This window comes from Mauremys mutica, chromosome 2 (assembly GCF_020497125.1).
Source record: "Mauremys mutica isolate MM-2020 ecotype Southern chromosome 2, ASM2049712v1, whole genome shotgun sequence".
NCBI classification, from domain to species: domain Eukaryota; kingdom Metazoa; phylum Chordata; order Testudines; family Geoemydidae; genus Mauremys; species Mauremys mutica.
Window position 1 is genome coordinate 55,136,770 of NC_059073.1, and position 23,818 is coordinate 55,160,587.

Sequence of the window (23,818 nt, forward strand, 5' to 3'; positions counted from 1 at the left end):
ATTCATCACATACCTTCCAATGGCTGCAATGCATTAGGCAGGGGTCCTACAGATAACATTATCCTTCAGTACAGAACTGAAACATCCCCCGATCAGGTCCATCCTGTGAAAGAGGCAGGGATCCTGTGGGGAAAGCATTATATGATCATGTAAATAAGACTGTATCATAATCATGCCTATGCACAAGGGGTCAAATTAAGGTTTCACAGGCAACCTTAATTCTGGCAGTTCCTAACTTGAGTGTTTGACTTTGTCACCTTAATAGTGTTCTTCTAACATAGTGTGTTTGTGTATAATTTTCTACATTTTTAGAAAAGCTAACTGAAAAAAAGAGTTATGTGGCATCATACTGATACTCACATGTTTCATCAGCAGAGTTGGAACCCTTAGATCCACCACATATATCTCTGGAGGGGTAGCCGTGTTAGTCTGTATCCACAAAAACAACAAGGAGTCTGGTGGCACTTTAAAGACTAACAGAGTTATGTAGGCATAAGCTTTCGTGGGGAAAAAAACCACTTCTTCAAATGCATGGAGCGAAAATTACAGATACAGGCATAAATATACTGGCACATGAAGAGAAGGGAGTTATCTTACAAGTGGAGAACCAGTGTTGACAAGGCCAGTTCAGTCAGGGTAGATGTGGTCCACTCCCAATAACTGATGAGGTGGTGTCAATACCAAGAGAGGGAAAATTGATTTTGTAGTGAGCCAGCCTCTCCCAGTCCCTATTCAAGCCCAAATTAATGGTGTTAAGTTTGCAAAATTGTAGCTCTGCAGTTTCTCTTTGAAACTGTTTTTGAAGTTTTTTTGTTGAAGGATGGCTACTTGCAAATCTGTTGTTGAACAAATAGCTCTGTTACTTGAGCAAATAATGGTCGGCATGAGCACTAAAGGGGGATGGGATACCTGCCTGGAGCATGCCCCACATAGATGGATTTAACATGTGTTTGCTACCATCACATTGTTCACTCAGCTTGCATGTTCTACCTTTTCCCCCACCCTTTGTCGGTCTGGTTTATTTAGACTATAAGCTTTTCAGGGCAGGGACTGTCTGATACCCTGTGTCCGTACAGTGACTACCACAATGGGGTCCCATTCTTGGTTAGTTCTTAGGCACTATCATAATAATCAGGATTAATGCAAAGATTCTGATGTATTCACGTGACTCCAGGTGCTGGGGCTTTAAGAACAATATTAAATACTACAAGACTCACAATAAAATTGCAGAGGTTAGAAACTAAGAGAGAGTATGCATGCACACATAGTTTTTTTAATCACTCCAACTTGACCCTTGGTCTGTGAAATATAAGGAAGTATTGTGACCACCTCTGTTGTCTGTTTAAAAAACAGATGCTACATGAAAGAGTGCAGCATTCCTTACAATACTGAGAAAAAAACCAGACATCTACAGTGGACTTTGTGGAGTTTAGTAGGTCAATATACTTTTAAATGTGGAGCAAGCACTACATTTTGGTCTGTTTCCAAATGTTGAGTAAATATTTGTCATGAAGTTTATTAGAATGGTACTGTTTTGTCTGCTGACAGGCAAGAGCCTAAATTGATTTCCTTGACTGATTACAGGATTAGATTGGTTTGTATTAAATCTCTGCTTTGAGAAAAATGTGAAGCTGGCTTCAAAATAGTATTTCTGAAGGTCATTTACTTGCCTTTGCTTATGCAATGCAAACTAATGGCTCACTTGCTGTTCATAAAAGTCAGAGTGGGCTCGGCAGGCTTTAGTTGTGAGTTGGGTTCTTCTTGTGATGGGATTGAAAGAACTTCCAGAACCTGAAGTAAAAATTTGTTCAACTAGTGAGAGAGGAAAAAAACCAAAACAATTTCATTGTGCTTTTCTATACACCATCTATGTTCAGTGTGAAAGACCTATATTTTATATTAAGAAAATAACAAAATGAGAAAGTCAGCTGTCACTGGAAAAGCACAGTGTGTCTCTCTCTTCAGTAGAAGACTGAGGTTTCGCTTCAGTAATGGCCTCTACAGCTTGCCAGTGGAATTCCCTACTCTTCAAAGTGCAGCACACAGAAAAGGATTTCAATCCTGTTTGGCCTACAAAGGGGCCCTGCAAAACTTTGACCATACTATTTTACTCCTTATATTATTATTCTTGTCTTAATTACTTTACTGTCAAAGAAAGCTGACACAACTAACAAATGTTACTTTTCCATTTATATATACGTATATAAATCTTTTGGCCAGGTGCTGTCAACAGCAACAAGGGCCAGGTTCAATATCAAGGTTCAATACCATTACAAACCAAAACTGTCTCCAGCCCTCACCCAGAAATTTGGCAAAATGAACACCAGCCTTGGGCACCTCTAAGATGCAATATTTCCCCACTCACAAGCACAGAGTCTGCATATAACAAAAGAAAACTTGTATTAAGAGGAGAGGGGACACAGCATACATTTGGGAAACACTACAACTATGTTTCAAAGGTATGCAAACAATAAGTAAACACCTTTTTCAGAGTATCTTGGGCAGTAATCTTTGCCTCAGTTTCCCCCCTTGCAGTGTGAAAGTCCAAAGGATGAATGTCCCTTTAACATGCCACTCCCCCACTCACTACACTGCACCCCACTCACAATTTATTGTCCAAGGTCAGCAAAGTCCCTGAAGGATGGGGGAGGGGAGGAGTCGAGTAATGCCACCATCTCTGCTACAGCTTACAGTTCTCTGCCATTGCTTTTAACTGCAGTGCCATGTTCTGAGGAGCCACCACCTAGCCCAGTCCTTAATGATTTCAGCTCTTATGATTTAAAAGAGTAGCAGGGAACTCCACTGATGCTGCCTCCTTTGCATTTTCACCACAACATCATCCCCACACCAGTCCCTTAGACCATCTTCTGAGTGATTTCTGCTGTAGTGATCACAAACAAGAAACAATACTCAACTGAGTCTCATCAGTTCTGTCTTTGAACACTCCAGAGAGAGAGCCAAATAGCATCTCAGAGCCTTTAAATAAAAACCATAGCATTACACAAAAACATCTACCCCCTGTCACTTGCATTTGGCATTACTACCCCATGCTTAGCAAGTGAGGTTAAGTTAGGGTGACCGCCCAATTAAGGCATATTAAGAACAGTTCTGCTGACCTTAGTCATGCAATGAAGACAACAATGATTCATCACCCCTGCATCCAAGACTTGAGTGAATTTTAACCTAAAACAGCCCAAATTGAGCACTTTGTAAATACAGTTTACTCCTGAAGTCTTCCCCCCCAGTTCATCAATAGATGGCAGGAGAGAGCTCATTCAGACCACTCTCTTAATTATATATATATATTATATATATAACGGGCCAGTTTGAATTCTCAGGTAAACTGGTGTGAATCCAAAATAAAAAAGTAACTCCAGGCACTTTAAAAGTGCCTAAAATGAACACACTGAAACTGAGAGCACAATCTTGCCCAGTATAGGTTTGAATAATGTTGAGTCTTTTGTCTTCTGCCTTATAGTCAAGAAGAACCTAGAAATGAGGAAATGATTCCGTTCTCTCTCTCTCTCTCTCTCTGTTTTTCTCTCTGTGTACACAAATGGGTGTGATTAATCACAGCATCTGACTGGCTAGTTGAGAGTCAGAGTTTTTGAGCATATAATAACACAAAGATCAGAATTATTCTGTCTGTTGGCTGAAAACTTCATAGATTAATTCTAATTTTCAATCAAGAGCTTCTCTAGCATAGCTGGGCCTGACCTACAAAGTATTCATTTTTGTAATTCCCAGATCTCATTTTAAGGAAACAGTGATGTATGCAAATGCTGTGCAATGCTCTCATGGCAGAAAGATGGCTATAGCAGGAAAATATTCTGGTTTACACAGGCATTCACTACATAATACATTCCTGTGTTAGTCACCACAGTAATGATCACATTGATGGACTTACTTCCATAGAATCTCTCCTTAAGGAGATGTGCTAACGACACTTCCTGAAAACATGAACCTTAATACTTGTGAATATATCCAAAGTCAGTTTCTTTTTCCTAATGTGCTGTAGTAATATAACATTTGGCGACTAACCAGTGTGAAAAGCAATATATGGTAGAGTGTAATCAGTCATGTCATTCCGCTGAAGGTTTTTCACAGCAGTACGCTTCTCTACATTCTGTCCTATACATAGTGCTATATCTCCACATTTTGAATGTTGTCTTTTTGTCACATCTACACAGCCATATTGTGGTGCAATTCCATGGAATTGGATTATTTTTGTATATGGTTGAATTCTGAGAAATGAAATTGGAAAAGGAAAGCATTTTATACTTTCTCTTTGTGAAATTTGATTGTCTCTTTGGTTTAATTTCCTGTATCATATTGTAGATTTAAAGGTAAAGATAAAAAAGGTAAAAAAAAATCACCACCACGTTTTCTCTTTCCATGTCCAATCTCAGACTACACAATATTGCTTGCATCTATCAAAGGGCAAGATTTTAGAAGCTATCAATTATTATTAAATTTTCAGATCTCTATTTCATAACAGTTAATTAGACTGTGAAATATGCTAACAAGCAAAACAATAATTAACCCAGGCCTGTGAGAACAATATTAGTATCCTCCACTGATGAAATAATAAAAGTATAACTGGCTTAAATGGGATGACTCTTGTCTTGTTATTTTGTGATATTTGGCATGGATTTCTCTTATTTTAATAATGCAGCTCTTGATTTACAGCTACTCATTCTTCTCTGATCATTAATTTTTATGGATTACCAACACATGGTATATTACAGCCACTTTCCCCTGCCATTGTGCTGTTTAAACATATAAATGGGGCACAGGCTTGTATTGTCCCGAGGGACATCTTAAAATATCATAATAAAAATGTTTAATATGCACTTGTTCTTTGGGAGCTTTTATATACAGCAACAATGTGTTCTATTCCCTACTGGGCCTGTCATGGAACCACCACTGACCTCTATATCACTGTAATTTAATTTGTTGTTCATTTTTCTCTGGTCTTTGCTTTTGCTTCATCATAAAGCGATGCTAGTATACAAGGAAAATAAACAGACTATTGGAAGCACTACCTTAGTCAGCTGAGGAAAACAAGGGCTTGCAATGAAATCAACAGTATAGCGTGGAGGATAGTTATTTTGCAGCTCCAGTTTGTACAAACCATTTACAGAGCAGTTCCAATCTGTAAAGGTGTCATTCTCAAAAACAGATTCAAGTATGTGGCAAAATACAATACATATCAGAACTGAGGGTGAGCTTTCAGGAGACATTCCTGCAGGATGTGTGAAAATCACAATTTGAAATGCTGAATAAAGTTGACATAGTACGCTTTATAGGACTGAAGGAGGTGACAAAACCAATCTCCATCAATACACCTTGATCTATCTCTATTTTCCCTTGCTTTACCTTCAGTTTTACCGGTGACCTTCAATTTCAGTAATTCTACATTTATTCCATGGAAAACTTTTCAATTTGGCATGTTTCTTCTACTCTTCCGGGTGAGTGCTTAGACAAAGATGATCATTTTGCATGTATCATGTAAGGTGCTGAGCACCTTGGTCCTGACCCAGCAAAGCTCTTAAGCATGTGCTTAACTTTAAGCAAGTGAGTAGTCTCATTGAGTTGTAAATGAAACTACTCACAAGCTTAAAATTAAGTACATGCTTAAGAGAAAGTCACTGGCTTTCAGTAGAACATGGGTTCCTAAGTGACTTAGGCATTTTTGAAAATTTTATCCTTAGTGCTTTAAGCCCACAGTGCGCAACAGTTTGTAGGCTGGAAACTTGACTCAGTAATATATAATATTGCTGTATATACTCGTTCCTTAGCCCGATCATTTATAAGCCAGCCCCCAAAGATGGTTAGGTAAAAATAGCAAAAACTGTATGATCCTTTCATAAGCCGACCCTATAATTTCAGGGGCTGGAAAACTTTGGCTCCTGGCCCATTAGGGTAAGCTGCTAGCAGGCCTGGATGTTTTGTTTACCTGCAGCATTCACAGGCACGGAACCCCTCAGCTCCCAGTGTCTGTGGTTTGCTGTTCCCAGCCAATGGGAGCTGCGGGAAGTGGCACCACTTCCCAGGTATTACAGCCAAAGTAGTTTTCATATTTTTGGCCACATTTTTCACCTCATCCGTCTTGTGTGCCCTGAACATGTCCCAAACGAGCATAGCAGGTTTCTTGAAAAGTGCTCCTTGTCTCTTATTCCACACTTTTTCCAGCCATTCAATAGTCCCACTTTCATCCATCCATCCATCTCTTTTCATGTGCACGTACGATGACCAGCAGGAAATTTCATGTTTTTAGGCAAGGTTTTTCTTTTAAAAATAACAACAGGAGGGAGCTTTGATCCATTTGCCAAACACGATAAAACCACCGTAAAATGGATTTTTTCATGGCCAGTGGTTTTAATTAAAACTGTTTTTTCACCAACACCGGTTACCATTCTGTTGCTTGGGAGATCGAATGTCATTGGTGTTTCATCCATATTTCCTATTTGTGACAGTTCAAATGCATATTCCTTTTGATATTTTATAATAAACTTTTGGAAAGATTCAATTTTGTTCTTCCAGATCTCTCAGCAGCTTTTGCGCTATCTTTGTTCGCTGACGAAGACAGAGACCATGACGGTTCATGAAGAGAGTACATCAACTCGCTGATGCAACAAACATTGATGGCTTTACTGACTTGTATTTGTCATCTTTCGACATTTTCAGAGCACACAGACGAATTCCAGTTCTATTGACAATGTACCCATTTTGTCGACATTCAACAACCCAATTACTGAGATCTTTCTCTAGCTCAGGAAATGAAGTGCACCTCGTTGGAAATTTTTTCTTGCTTCTTGGCATGTCTTTTAGTGTTTTATTTTTTCACCATTCTCTTACTTGCTTCTCATTGATACAGAACTCACGAGCAGCAGCACAATTAGTGTTTGCTTCTGCATATTCAACTTTAAGTTTGAATGCTGCTTGAAAGCAGACCTTTTTCTTTTGATTTCACTGTTGTTCATTTTAAATACTAGTATGAAAATAGATTATTATTATTATTGTAGTTATAGATTTTGTAGGACTTTATATAGGAATGTCACCTGCTTTATCACTGTCAAATTATTATTGTTCTTTGTTTATTTCAAAGCAGCCCTGTAGATTGGCATGTCTTTGGGGATAACAGGCTATTTCAATTTTATTAGAGATTCCATCGATTCTGCATGTTATATTTTCATATTGGCTTGAGACTTATGAGGTCCATTGGTAGAAATGCATGAAGAGATCAAATTACACAGTAGCGGACTGACACCAGCGCTATAGTACTACCATTCGTTGTATTTTTCTGATTGGCTTGTAAAGTGTAGCATTTTGTGAAATGCATGGGTCAAATGTCATGCAGATCTGCAGCACTGCTCTTTTGGTATTCCTTTCAAGCCAATCTACTCCACTAAACAAAGCCTTTGCAACTTTAAAAGGCTGCAGTATTGACATCAATAAATGGTTCAACAAACTTTGGCTCCTGGCCTGTCAGGGTAAGCTGCTGGCAGGATGTTTTGTTTACTCGGAGCGTCTGAAGGCATGGAGCCCCTCAGTTCCCTGTGGCTGTGGTTCGCCATTCCCAGCCAATGGGAGCTGTGGGAAGTGGTGTGGGTAAACAAAACAACAATGTATTTGATATTCAATTCAGTGCTTCCATGGAGTTTAAAATCATCACATTTTGGTGTAGACCCATTTATAAGCCGACCCCCAGTCTTTGATGCGTCACTTTTTTACCAAAAATGTTCAGCTTATGAATGAGTATATACATTTGTTGCCAATTGCCCCTACGTTCTGAAATGGACCTACTTCATGTGCTGATGTAAGGGACCTTCATTATCTCTTTCACACATTTTGTTCTTTGATGCGTCACTTTTTTACCAAAAATGTTCAGCTTATGAACGAGTATATACAGTATATACATTTGTTGCCAATTGCCCCTACGTTCTGAAATGGACCTACTAATGGACTCTCACACATTTTGTTCTCTCTTTTTATATATATGGTCATATTGTTGGGTATTTGTTTATTTCTTCAGGGCTTCTGTACTCTTAGCTTCCTGCTTATTCTTAGAATGGATTAATCTTTGTTTCTCTTATTCGCACCATTGCATAAAAGGAACAAATAACATGAGTGAAAGAGATAACATCCCTGGAGTGGTGAAACATAGGGAAGAGTCTTATCACTGACGCATAAAATAAAGATTTGCATTTCCCTGTCATAGTAATGCCCTATTCAGTTAAATAAAAAGAATTACTCTCTTGGAAAATATGCATCATAATAACATCTAGTTAGTATGTGAGATTTTTAATCTCTCTTTAGGTAAAATGTAATTTTTAAGACAAAACTATCAATTTTTTTGCTACTTTAACTGCTTTCCCCCATATGCAGAGATTAATTCAGGTTTTGTGGGCATTTATGTAAATTCAGATCACTTTCCCACCCCACCCTACATCATATTATAAAATTGCTATGCAGATATTTGTTCCCTGTCCTATAGCAGTGCCCTGTCCTTAAGTCCCCATCTGTAACTGATTAAAGCAATGCGTGTGGTGTGGCTGCAATTAAATGGTTTAACCCTACAAATGATCCTTTTCTTTCAATAAAAAAGTCCACTTGGCAAATAGAATTGTTTTTGAAATCAAGGTCCATGTTTCAGGTCAGGCCGTTTATACTCAACACTGAGCAGGGAACATCACTGGCTGTTGTAGCACTGTTTGGAACCAGCGAGGGTAGTCTTGCTGGAACAGCACTTTCATAGAAGATAGGTAACTTACAGGCACTATGGCTATCAAAATTAAAAAAAGGCAAACATTTTCATCAAAAATTTAAACGCTGGAAGATATTTAACCAACTCTAATGATGATGTTCTACCACAGGAACACAATCCAATGCTGCAAAAAACACAACCATGAACTCCAGTGATGGGAGATTTGTAGCTAGCAATCATTTTGAAGAAACATACAAGAGTTCTAATGGATACCTAAACACACGGAGGCCTCTACCACACAATGCTGCTCCACCCAAAAAGCCTTAGGATGGAAGCTATTTCTGTTTTCTTTATGCCTTTGTGGGAAGGAGGAGTTTGCCATTCCTTCCTCTTTGCCGCTCTCTCAGTGCAGCATGGGAGGAAATGGGGCTCAGTGGGGGGACAATACAATGTACTAAGCAGTCCTAAGTGAGAGGAGCAGCATAATAGGTCATAGAATCTTTGTGTTCTATGGGAATGATGGGTAGGGACACAACATTTAGGGCACAAGTGCCAGAAAAAAACATGGCTTAGCATCGATACCTGCCAACATGGGAAAACAAATGTAGAAAGAAGAGAAAGACACCTCTTTAAACTTCATTGAAATACAATGAACACAAGAGTGCTATCATTTTCACAGGGCAGACTGGCTTGTCTCAGAACTCCTTTCTGGTTGTCTTGCTCTCTACTGCTATTAAAATTCCGAGTCAGTTACTGCTTTAAATTAAGGTGAATATGTCATGAGAAAGGGGAAAAGTAGTAAACCAAAGATCTTTTTCTCACCAAGCAGACAGCGTTATACACTCTGCTGTAGCAAGAGCTTCCAATTACTCCTCTGCCAGAATGAACTGTGATGTAGAGGCTACTATCTCTCAGGGTCAGAGGTAATTTGGTTTCTCTGGTCCTTCAGTCATTTGGCTGCCCTCACTAAAGACTATTAGCTACAGCCAGTTACCCGATGGTTTTGTGATGTAGATTATCCTATAGCAAAAACAGATCTGAGACCAATAAATAAGCACTAATGGGTACCACATCTTAGATTTGTGTTTGTGTTATCAAGGTGATTATTTTTACAGCAAATGTGAGTGAACTATTCTTAAAGATATTCTGAAAATCATTAAATCAAGAGCCCAATTTATCATAATAATCCAATAGTTCAGGAATAAAATCACAGCCATTTCTCACCAATGGCAGCAGCACTGAAGACATTTTCCACCAAACGAGCTTACTGGGTTATATACACTGTGATGCCAGCGGATTAACCAGGGAAGTAGATAATTATGCTCATGTAAGTGGACTGATGTAATAACTTATTTATGATTCAATTCTATCATCAGAAGGTTTCATCTTCATAAGAAGTGATGTATCTTCCATTTAGACTTCCACTTGAGAAACCAGTAGCATAGAGTTCAGTTCATTCATTTAATAAAATGACCATCTTCCATATTTTTATTACTGGGATAGTTGCTAGAATGGTCTTTCAACATGTTATTTGCCAGCAATCCAAAGATGCTGCTCATTTTGGATGGATTGAAAATGTATATAAAGCCATTATGGCCACATGCATTTTCTACGTTCCCAAACATTTCAGAGCCAAGCATGGCTGGTTCAATAACAGCTGGGGTACGCTCATAATCAATCATTATTCTCCAACCACTCCTTATACCCAGAGTTATATGTTTTAACCATTTTATTTTATAAAATGGAGGTTCTATAAGTTAATATAGGTTGACTTGGTAACAGGGATGAGCATACAGGGCAGGTTGGTAGTGGGGAGGGAAGACAAGCATTGGAACAGGCTGGCCAGAGATGAGGAGGTATGTGGGGTAGGAACAAGCAGCAAGAGAAGCAGTAGATGAAGAACCTGGTAGAAACCTCTAATTAGGAGCAGCTGGGAGGTCAAGAGCTAAAGGCAGTTTCCATGTGGAGTCAGCGGCCCTGGTCAGAAGGGGAGGGAGACCTTGTGGAAGTAGCTTGAAGTAACCAGAGGGGACCAGAAGAAATGGCAGGGCCCGGAGAAAACCATTATTTAGGAGCAGGAGGTATGAAAACTGGGACCTAGGAAGAACATTGACCCTCTCCCACCACTACTTCAAAACAATAAATATCCCATTCTCCACTAGGACTTCCTTTCATGCTTGCCATATCTCACTAACTGGGTGCAGGGAGGTTTTGTCACCACTGACTAGATCTAAAGTTTTGGTGGGGCCTGGGAGGCAAGCAGACTTCAGATCTATGAGATGCAGTACAGGCAAGAGTTTACTTTACCACCTCTCTCCTAGTATTTAAACACAACTCCTGTACAAAAGCACATGGAGATCCAAAGTTCAGTCACTGAGGATTTTCAGCAAGGATTGCACAGCATCAAGCAAGGCCAAGAAGAACGATAGGAATGAACTTAATTCTTAAATAACAATTTTATAAAATCTTATAATGATAAAGAAATAATATTAATAACAATTTCTACTACATAACAAGGTGACTTGATAATCCACATACATGATCTTCACAGTTATACATAAATATAAATAAAAGAAAAACAAAATCTAAACAGATCAGTCCCCATAGAAACGCAGTGAGAAGTAATTCAGAGTTTTCCAAAAGTTTAGATTGAGTTCACCTGAGTCTCAGCTAGAGACTTTGTTCATCAACTCTATACCATCTGCTCAATCAAAAGCACTGCATCAATATCTTTCCTCCTCGTACTTGCAGAAATCTCCAATTCGTACCCACACAGATTCTCTCTCTTCCTCTGCTGGAAAGGAAACTGTGGAATCACTCAGTTAACTAATCAGCTAACAAATTAGCCAACCAATCAGCATTAGTCATAAATGAAAAACCCTGTTACAAGAAAGTACAAAACTGAGAATAGCAAAATATGGATGACTCTTTCTCCATCATCACATTTAAATAAGAGAAGAGCTGGCAAACAAGACTGGTTAAGGCAATTTGATTAAAACAGTTAAGCTAAAATAAAATAACGTTCAAGATATACAATTAAAATGAAAGAAATTAGCTTCCATCCCAATTTCCCTTACCTATAACTAGCACTGCCAGGGCTTCCTGTGTTGGAAAGTTACCCCCTGCAACAAAATTCTTCAGAGCTAGGGGAAAGCAGCCTGCTTTCTGCTCATGGGGCTCAGCTTCTCCCAACTCATGTAGGTCACAGCCCTTTTGTTAAGCAGCTGCCCTGACTACTTGCCCTCAATGGAGTCTGAGTCCAGCTATAGGGAATCTATTGAGTACGCCCACACACCCTTAATTCAAGAAAATTCTGGACATGGAATGCTAATTGTGCATCTGCCTAGCAATAATGACCCAAACACAACTCACTCCTTCCCCCTTCTCACTAGACCTCACAAAGAGTTCTCTCTCTCTCTCTCTTAGGTATATGGGTTACACAGGCATGCACAGAACTTTACCTCTGTGTTAAAACCCACTCCTAACTCAGATTCATCCGTGACTATAGGTTCTGCAGCCTGTCAGAACTGCCCTTGGAACCAAGAGTATAAAGGATAGAAAAGACCCCACCCCATAACTTTCTGTCCAGTGTGCAGTATGTGGCTCTTGCTTCTCCCACCAGATGGGTTCTGTTCCCTGTGTTACCTCTAGCTTGGCTAATGATATTGATTGTTCATTTTTTATTATTAATTTTACTTATTTTGATTTATAAAATATATTTTAAAAGTCTCTCTCTTAGTCTCTAGGGTCCAGATGTGTAAAGGTACTTTGGTGCCTAAAGATGCAGATAGGCACGTAAATACCTTAAAATTCTGGCCTTAGAAGTTTTTGCCATAATTTATTAATACAATCACCTAACTGGATTCCATGCAGATAAGGAGCAGTGAGAAGGGTAGAGTCTTTTTTACCCAGGTTTGTGAAATTCTTGGAAGCAAGAAATGCAGGGGCATCCCCTACTATTTTTCACTATTGTCAATGCTTCCCTGGCTTGTGAGGCAGGTGGATTTCCTGTATCCAACAGCGGTGAATGGGACGCTTCAGAGGTAAGCAAAACAAAAAACAAAAAACCCTGTGCCTGTTCAATTATAGAATAATATATCATAGGGACAGATGCAAACCGTTATTCATGTTCTGTTAAAAAAATATTCCAAAACTAGAATGTTAGAATGTATATTAAGAGCTTTCATAATAAAATTATCAGCCCTGTCCCCTGATAAGGGAAAAATATAAAATATTTCAATAAAATAATCTGCTGTGATTGAAATAAAAGATAATACACCATTTTCCATTACTATGCAAATATAATATTATAGAAAAATGCTCTCAAAATATTCTCCATAGGTTAATATATGTTTACTCTATTTCTATAATAGCCAATGCTTTAAAAAATGTAGACCTCATATTTCAGGATTTAAACCAATCTCTAAATGGAGGCAGATCATTCCACATCTGCCTCCTGTCGTGTTTTGTGCAGCTTCCTGGAAAATATCTGCTGTAAGATCTGATGTGAAAAACAGTTAGAGGAAACCATGTGCAGTGCATACCAAGATGTTTGGTTGGTCCTACAAAACCCAGGAACAATGCTCTATATTCTTGAGTGCCATCCATTGGCACTCAATCTATTAACTAGCTATTTTCAGATCATCTGTGTACAATCTGATGCTGGTCAGTCGGAAACAGGATACAGGACTAGAGGGATCACAGATCTGGCAATTCCTGTGTTCCTATCTTCTACCTTTGTAAAAAGTGTAGGAAAAATAATCTCCTATGTATCTTAAAATGAAATATCAGAGAACAAAAATCAATAAATTTATAGTGTAAAACAACTAGTGAGAAATTTGGTGTATTTTACCCTTGAGACCAAATACTCTGTTAGGAAACAATGTGTGTTCCTTACATATGTATTTGCCTGCGGCAATACTCTGCATAGGATTATCTCATAGAAGAGTTAAGAACCAAAACTTGTAGGTCCAAAAGTAAGTTGCCCAAAGCTAGACACTCTGGTCCAAAATTAGACAGGTAAGGGTCATTAGCATCTAATGAGAACTAGAATGTTGGCTGTTACTTCAGCTTCACTGAGCGTGATCATTACAAATGATTTGACCACCTGGTTGTGCAAATGGTTATTGAGTCAAATTTTCAGCCCTAGTATTGAATTTGCCATGTCTTGTGTATCCAGATCATTGCACATACTACTTATAAATCTGTCATTTCAAAGTCCAGTGCCCATTTAGCGCACAAAACATTTTCCTTGAAAAAATAAAAGCACATTTCTTTTTAATGAGGTAGGTTATAACATGAAAGTAGACATGTAAGTCAGAGGCTGAGTGGGGTGTCAGAAAATCTGATCCATGAAGTCAAACGCTCAGTGTTTCTGAATAAGATTGTATACGGATGATCTGAATTTGTATATATAGAAATTGTTAGTGAGGCTTAATGTAATGGGAAAAAACAAATATGTTCACATAAAATTAAGATTAGCTTTTGCTAAGAACTAGCCTCTTTTTACAAGTGAATTGATTGTGTGGGTGGGTGAGAGAAGGAGACAGATGCTTTTTTTTACCATTTATATTCATTTTTCCTGTTGTCACTTTTTAACAATCTATCCCCAAGATCTGTAAAGTCTTCAGGCTGAAATCTGAGTAACAGGACTGGTTCCCTACTGATGCAAGACCAGAGTAGAGAATGGAATATACTAGAAAGGTAATATATGCTATTTGCTTACTGGCATGATAGCTGCCTGGTGCTTAGAAAAAAATGATTGAATGTAGTATTTCTAAAAAGTGCAAAATCACAAGCCCTTGACATTGTTGTCTTGTACACCCACCGCACAAGCTTCCACACATTGCCCCATTGATATGCCTTCATTCTGCTCTGGAGAGCTCACTTCAAAATATGAGAGGGACATCCAGTTCTGTGCCCATTCAGAGAGACACACTCCCTTCTGGAACTTGTACGGGCGCAGAGGAATCCTGAATGATGCTACATACTTTCTGTGGGAGCATCATGCTCCTGTGTCTGTGGCCTGCCATTTCTGTTAGCTAGTGCAGAGGTGGGTGGGGCTATGGCCCTGCTCCTACTTATCCTCTTTGTAGTTGCTATATAATGGTTACAGGGTAACCTGTGCCTCTTGAGTGCACCCTACAGGTGACAGGTTTTGCTCCTTTGACCTCTCTCAAAGGTAGAACCTACCAGTTCAACCACTCTGAGATAAGGTTGCCAACCCTCCAGTTTTGGCCTGGAGTCTCCAGGAATTAAAGATTATCATGTGATAAAATCTCCAGGAATACACCCAAGCAAAATTGGCAACCTTTCTCTGAGACTGGATCTTTGTGTTTCAGTCCCTGTTTTCCATGGCAGGCCCAACTGTATTTATCACCTGGAAGAAACTTCCCTCCAGGGGCCTCAACAGCAGCTGAGTGAATCAGAATAGCTTCTTCAAAACAAAGGTATTGCTTTTTCACACAACGATACATAGCAATCAAAGAAAATGGCTAACCCAACAAAAGGACTACATGCCTGGCTTTTTTGGAGTTTCCTTCAAAGCTTGAGCCAGCCTAGCTGCCCCAGATCCAGTCTGCAGTGCCTATGTCTCTGTCTGTCTGTCTCCACAACTGCCGTACAACTGAACCCCCTTGTCCCTCTACAGAATGAGTTTTTAGCTGTTCAAGGTCCTTTTGATCTTAGGCCCTCAGCTTTGGTAAATCAGCTGTGTAGCTCTACCTGGCACATGGAAATAGCATTTTCCCAATCAACGGCCCAGCCATTATTCTCTTAACTCCCTTGAAGTAGTTTACCCAGGTTATTATTTATTATTCTTTATTTTTATTATCATAACACCTCAGAGTATGGGCCAGAATCCCGGCGTCTTATCTCTTGCCACTGTGTCATTTCCTGCTTGTTCTTCATAACAGTTCCTTTTGATTGAATTCCGTGTTGTCAAAATAATGTCAAGAAGGTAAAGTGAGGTACACATAACATTATTGAGGTTCACCCCCACATTCTTCACATGCTATCGCCTCAGAGGATGCTGAGGAGGGGACTGCAAACGTACCTGGTTCCTGCACAGAGGGTGCACTGGTAGGGTTGGGGGAAGTCCTGTGCCCTGTTTATCTCTTACACACTGGTTCAGAGGCTAGGCACTCCAATCTTATGAGGAGAAATTTTGTGATGGGGGACACTTGGGGCCAGATATTCAGCTGGTGTAAATTGATGTAGTCAATGGATTTATGCTAGTTTATACCAGCTGAGGATCTGGCCCCTGTCTCTAGGAATGGTGTGGGATAGGCATATAACTCATTTCATTTAGTGCACTGAACTTTTGTGAGGTGGAAATAACTTTTTAGTCACTACTGACCTGTACCATATTCAGACAACCAGCCTACAGCTGGAAGGGTCTGTGCCCTGTTACCATGCCCCCAAGTTATTCCATCCGACTTGTTAGTTCATTACTTTCTGGAACTCTCTACACAGTTATCCTCATGGTGCCCAATTTGGTTTCTTTTTTACAATTTATTATACTTTGCAGATATTGAGAGATTCTGCTGCTACATCTTTGTCTGATAATCTCATGCTGAAAGCAGTTGAGCCATTTTTGCATGAGCAACATTTTCCTTCTGTAGCTTTAAACGTGCTCAGGCTCAGAGTAAACATCTATAGCTATTTAAATATCTTTTTCAGTCTTTTACAAACCTAATTGTTAAGCTGCATTTTGCTGATAGAGAAAGTTTTGTTTTGTTCTAACATGCTTTGCTGGGAAGCATACATTTGGTTTTGTTTTGAAACAATGTTTGATACACTATATTTTGCTGATACAGGAGGTTTTGTTTGTTCTAACATGCTTGGAAGGAAGCATATATTTAGTGTTAAATTTTTTTAGCTTTAGTAATGTTACTTCAATCCAATAGGTACCTCACTTAAGTTAGCAGTATATAGATGCTATGATATAGGCAAATACTGTATCTCTCTTTTTTTGGGCGGGGGGGAGCACAGCTGTTGGTTTCTACTTTAAACTTCCCGAAGGCCTGGAGCCTGAGCTTGCATCCATTAAATTCAGTCAGAGTGTTGCTATTCACTTAAATCAGAATAGAATTCATTCCCATTTCCAACAAATCTCAGTTCCAACATCAGTGACTAGCATTCCACATTTCAACTAACAAAACGTTGATTGCATAGCAAATATTCCAAGATGATCATGAATCCATGAAACACCCACAAATCATGAGACGACCCAATATGGTGAGTGGCATGCTGGGACATCTTTGTGCCTCAAATGCACTGCAAGGCATGTAACCTTAATCCTTTTGTGTTCAAAAAATAAAAATTCAGTTAAGTTTATGGCATAAGTTAAGTCATTTAGTAGTTTCTTATTCATAGCCAAGACTCAACCAATTTTGCTGCTACCACTGCAGACTGATCTTCTGAGATATGCAAATAATGTTGCGAAATCAATTCTAGGAACAGGTATCACCTTTCCACAAGTTCAAACCAAGTCCTATTCTGTTCCCATAAGCTTTCCTCACAGATATGCCAGCTTTCTGCCACTAAAATAAAATGGTTTCTGTAAAGATTTATTTAAACAACAGATGTAAATTAAATCATGCATACTGTACTCTCAGTTCCCCTCTCCCACCAGGTACATTAACAGTGACTTCAGAAATGACCCAAGTAATCTCATTAAATTAGATGTTGTATGAGAACTTTGAGGATTTGCTGACTATTCTGTACATAAAGCAGTTAAGTACAGCAAATAGGTTTTTGGGTACATAAACAATCCCATTTAACATGTTTTAGCAGGCGGGCTGAATTTATCCTGTGAAACTTACAACTTCAGGATCTCGATAAAAGGATGACTTATCATTATGGGTCCTGTAACATGAAATCAGTCCCAGCTCTTTTTCTGCTGAAACTGCGTTTAAAAAAGTAGGAGATTCCCTTCAGTTCTCATAATGCACCACGCATTACTAGAATGCAGAACCCCGGAAGGTGAGTCATCTCAAGGCAACCTTTGGCATTGACTTATTGCTGTTGTGAAATGCCTGTAGTGCTTTTCTAAAGGTGCACCTATATTCTGCATTTGATTGCTTACCCTCCCTGATTAAAACAAATAATGTATCCTGCAGAGTGTCAAAAGACCAATTAGAACTACCAGTCAGCATTTCCAGTTATGAAGCCTGAAAAAAGCAGTAAATCCATTGGTTATTACTTGGATATTTTTTAAATATGTCATATTGCCACTGAAGGCAAATTGACAAAAAATACTAAATCCTACTTTCATTCCTTGTCTTCCTATCACATGTGATCATTGCAGCGTCTCTAAGGCGATGACTTCACCTGGAGCTAAGGGTATTATTCCCAGCTTGTATAGACATATTCCCGCTAGCTCTCATTAGGTTAGTGCTAAAAATAGCAGTGTGGCCCTGGTAGCACAAGTACAGGCTAGCTGCCCCAAATATGTACTCTTGGGGTCTAGGTGGGTTTATATTCAGAATAGCTGGACCATGCTGCTGTAATGCTGACAGACCCCAGCTATCGGGAATCCCAGGATTGAACCAGGGACCTCTAGAGCTTAGTGACCAAGCCTCTACTACATAAGCTAAAAGCCAACTGGCTGTTAGCTAAGGCTGTAGAGCAGAATCTTTTTATCTCTTTCTCTCTAAGTGGGCTCGGTGCCACTAGATGGGACAGAACACCACACCCAGAAGTTGTGTGGGTTACACTGCCACGTGCTACCACAGCTATGCTGCTATTTTTAGTGTACGAGCTTGATAAGAGCTAGTGTGAGTATGTCTACACAGGCTGGGAATCACGCCCCCAGCTCCAAGTGAAGACATAGCCTCTTTGTAAACAGGATGGAGATATCATCTTAATTGGGAGCCGTTGCTTTGTCTAATGCATGCAAATCTTTTGTAAAATTCAGTTTTGGTTTTAGGTTGATGGCATTTCAACATCTAATTTTCTGAATCCTGCACTTCAATTTTTTCTTCATAGGGCTATAAACATCACCTGAATGATTGTTGAGCAGCATAATGAATTGTAATGACTTCATTGTGACTAACTAAGTACCTCTTCAGATAACCTTACATCTATGTTCCAGTGAAACTGAAGCTTCTTTGTCAGTGAAGGTTATTTAAAAAAATAGCAAGGTGAGAAAAGCATGTATGCATGAATTCTCATTTGTTTATACTGCATTACGTGGTTTTTAACTATATTTATAGTTTAGATGGGTATGTATTAAAATTCCTTAATTATCTACAGAAATATCTGTTGAGAGTATCCATGCCCCCAAGTACAAGCTCCTACCACTTAAATAATACGATGACTGGTGCCCTAAATATACCTATAATAGATATGATATTTATAACTAATTAAATTGTAAGTGCTTTGGAGCAGGAACTGTATCTTTGTTCCACCTAGCACAATGGGCTTATGGTCTATGAGTGGGCACTACCACAATACAAATAATATTAATAATTGCAGGATCATCAAATAAATTCTGACGAAGATGGGCAAATCCTGCAAACAGTGTTCCATGAATAGTTGCTTGAATTGTTGAATGAATCTGCTTTGGGCATGGCCATGGCCTTTTTGGATTTCCATGAACATAAGTGCAGTAGTTTTACTGACACCAATATTTGTGGAAGGTCAATGTCATTCATGTGTGCGAATATTGATGGAAAATAAACTCTGAATTTGCATATGTGAGTATTTGCGCCAAAAGAGCGTATGCGCTCATTTATGGCCAGATTCTATCCCCTTATTCACAATGACTAGAACCTTACTTTCACCGGTCATATTGATTTAATTGATGTCAGGGGGGCTACTCAAAGAGAAAGATATTATTCAATATAAGAGTGGCAGATTCTAGCCCTGTGTGATTATCTGAACAGCTAACCCACAGAACTGGAATGTCAAATATTAAATACTCTCTTTGTGATCAATCCATAGAGTTAAAAATTGCAAATAAAATTTCATGAATAACTTTTGCTGGAGGATGGCCACCTTAAGATCTGCTATTGTGTGGCCAGGGAGGTTGAAGTGTTCTCCTACAGGTTTTTGTATATTGCCATTCCTAATATCTGATTTGTGTCCATTTATCCTTTTCCGTAGAGACTGTCCAGTTTGGCCGATGTACATAGCAGAGGGGCATTGCTGGCATATGATGGCGTATATTACATTGGTGGACGTGCAGGTGAATGAACCGGTGATGGTGTGGCTGATCTGGTTAGGTCCTGTGATGGTGTCGCTGGTGTAGATATGTGGGCAGAGTTGGCATCGAGGTTTGTTGCATGGATTGGTTCCTGAGCTAGAGTTACTATGGTGCGGTGTGCAGTTACTGGTGAGAATATGCTTCAGGTTGGCAGGTTGTCTGTAGAGGGGTCATTGTAGAGGGGGTTGCAGCACTGCTACTCTTACGTCCATGCTGCTGCTAGTGGTGGCACTGCTTCAGAGCTGGGCATCTGGAGAGCAGTGGCTGCTGGTAGGGAGTCCAGCTCTTAAGGCAGAGCCGCCGCCAGTATCAGCGCAGAAGTAAGGATGACATGGTATGGTATTGCCACCCTTACTCCTGCGCTGCTTCTGGCGGGATGCTGCCTTCAGAGCTGGGTGCCTGGCCAATAGCTGCCACTCTCTGGCCACCCAGCACTGAAGGCAGCGCAGAAGTAAGGGTGTCAATACCACGACCCCCTCTAAAATAACCTTGTGACCCCCCTGCAACTCCCTTTTGGGTCAGGACCCCCAATTTGAGAAATGCTGATCTCCCCTGTGAAATCTGTATAGTATAAGGAAAAAGCACACAAAAGATCAGATTTAATGGGAGGAGACCAGATTTCATGGTCTGTGACGTGTTTTTCATGGCCATGAATTTGGAAGGGCCCTGATAATAGCTTTTCCCTAAGACTAACTTTGCATGCATTATAGAAATCCTGTATATTTGTATTCTAACTAGTTAAGCATTGAACCGATTGGATAGAAGAGTGCCTGTTGAATACGAACTGAACTTTTGCAAACCTGATACTCTCATATGGATGAGTTTGGGGTTTTTTGTGCATATTGTTCACCTAGCCATGGCTTATCTCAGTGCATCTCCTCTCAAGCATTAAATCTATCTGCTTCTTTGATGAATGGCTGTTAGTTGTTGAACTTAAATGTCTCTTTAATGAAGCCTGAAGTTCTATGTATCATTTTCATCCAGATAGACATATCTAAGTCACAGATAAAACAGTGCGTGTGAGTCAGGGGCGCATGGGTGAACACCAGCTGGTTTAAAATGAATACAAGGAAGTCTTGAGTAATGACAGACAGAGGAGGTAAATATCTTGAGAAGCTCTCCACGCCTTCCTCAAAGGTCGATGCACCCCAGACATTAAGATGTTACATAGCTTTGGTCACAGGCTAGACTCAGCAATAACTCTGGAAAATCAAATACCAAATAAAAGCATCCTATTCCTTTTGTAACTAGCAAGAAGACTGCGGCCTTCTCTCTCAGACAAAACCAGGTCACCAAAGTTCATGCAGTCATCATCTCCAGACTGAACTATTGCAATGCTCTGTACCTTGGTTCAAACCTGTGGGTAAAGGGGGTGGCACTCTACATTAAAGACATAATTACCTACTTTGGCGTTATTAGTAAGTACAGGATCTTGAATGCATATGAATATATTAACCAACAAAGCTGAGGAGCAGATATTGGTGGGGGCGTGTTACAGACTACCAAATCAAACCAGAAACAGGATGAGTTATTCATTTAGCACTTATCTGTAATGCATGTGGAAAGAAAAACTGTATTGTTATGGGGGACTTCAATTTGCGATACAGATGCTAGAGGTCTCCTGCTGTCACTAGTAAAATATCATTAGAGTCTTTAAAATTATAGATGATGATGTTCTAACACAAAGGGTATTGTACCCCAAATGAGGTAACTATTTTGAACCTCATTATGATGGATAAAGATGAATTAATCACTGGACTGGAAGCTGGTGGTAGCCTAACGACCAGTGATCATGACCTAAATACATTCAAGACTGGATGCTTTCCAAAAGTTATTCTTTAGCCAAACACAAGTTATGCTTCATTGAAAGACAAGTTATTGGTCACAAAACAGGGTTACTTGGTGAAAGTTAATGGCCTGTGGCATACAGGAGGTCAGCCTATATGATCTAATGGTCCCTTCTGGCCGTAAACACTATGCAATTTGTGAAGAAGCAAAAAATGGGTACAGAATTAGGCAACCCATTTCCTACTAAATGGTATATGCCAAAGAACATATCACACCAATGTTCCACAACCTGCACTCAATGTTCACACTCACTACTGTATATATTTTAAGGTTTTGACACTAATATATATAAAGCTCTTAATGGAATAGGCCTTTGTTACCTCAAAGACTACCTGTCCTTCAGGGATTCCTCACAGTGGTGACCATCATAAAAACCAAGATACAAGCTCAAGGGAGCAGGAGGCAGAACATTTCCAGCAGTAAGTTTCAGCCCCAAAACTCAGAACAGTAGTGGGATCGTATGATGGAGTTGCCTGTGATAGTGCGGGGAGGCTGGTTTTGGCAGCCCTCAGGGTCCCTTCCTCATTATGTCTTCGGATCCCTTCCTGCTTCAGCCAGTGACCTGTGGGGGTTGAGGGAGGGAACAGTTTTCCCCCTGATATTTTCTGTTGGTTTTAGATTGTTTTTTGGGTGGAGTGGGATAGATTTTTTGTCTTCTTCCTTAAGAATCATAGAATCGTAGGACTGGAAGGGACCTTGAGAGGTCATCTAGTCCAGTCCCCTGCACTCATGGCAGGACTAAGTATTATCTAGACCGTCCCTGACAGATGTTTGTCTAACCTGCTCTTAAAAATCTCCAATGATGGAGATTCCACGTCTTTCTTAGGAAATTTATTCCAGTGCTTAACCACCCTGACAGGTAGGAAGTTTTTCCTAATGTTCAACCTATACCCCCCTTACTGCAATTTAAGCCCATTGCTTCCTGTCCTATCCTCAGAGATTACGAAGAACTATTTTTCTCTTTCCTCCTTGTAATAACCTTTTATGTACTTGAAAACTGTTATCATGTCCCCTCTCAGTCTTCTCTTCTCCAGACTAACAAACCCAATGTTGAAGCAGCAAAGAATCCTGTGGCACCTTATAGACTAACAGACGTTTTGCAGCATGAGCTTTCGTGGCTGAATACCCACTTCTTCGGATGCAAGTAGTGGAAATTTCCAGGGGCAGGTTTCTTCTCTTCAGTATAGTGAGTATTAGAAGGCGGTTTAGTCTTATAATTGATTTCTACATTTGCAATTGTGTGTTTGCTGAAGAAATACCTTTATTTCTGTTTGCTGTTACTTTGATTATTCTGAGGAGGAGGGAGGCGCAGTCTCTCCAGTTTTTATAAGTTAGACCCTGTAAATTTTTCCATCCTGGTATTACAGAGATAGTGTACTTTCTTTCTTTCTTTTAATAAAATCTTTTCTTTTTAGAACTTGCTTGATTTCTTCCCTTGTTTGGATTTTCAGGGGAAGGGGAGGGGGGGAAAGTGAATCCCTCTTTGTTTGATTCAATGAGTTTGAATCCAGGTATCTCTCCCCAGGACTAGAGGAAGGGGAAGGGGGAAAGTGAATCCCTCTTTGTTTGATTCAAGGAGTTTGAATCGAGGTATCTCTCCCAAGGACAAGGGGAGGGGGAAGAAGGTGGGGGGAATGGATTATTTCCCTTTGTGTTAAGATCCAAGAAAGTTGGGATCTGTGTTCCCCAGGGAAAGTTTGGGGGAACAGGGAGTGTACTAGACACTGGAATTTCTAGTTGGTGGCAGCGTACCAGATCTAAACTAGGATTTAGTTTAGAGGAGTCCATGCAGGTCCCCATCTTGTGAACGCTAAAGTTCAAAGTGGGGAATAAACCTATGACATGGTGGCAGAGGTGGGATGTTTTAAGAACCAGGAGCCATTGAGAGCTATTCTCTCCCTCTAGAGCAGGGAAGCAGCCTGAGAAAGGAGCGGGGGTAGAGGTATTCAGTTTCTAACAAGGTATTGTTAGAAGGAGTTTTTTCCAGCTGGGCTAAATTGGAGGTAATAGGTTTTTCTAACAAGGCTTGTTAGAAAGGACCCCTACTGAGA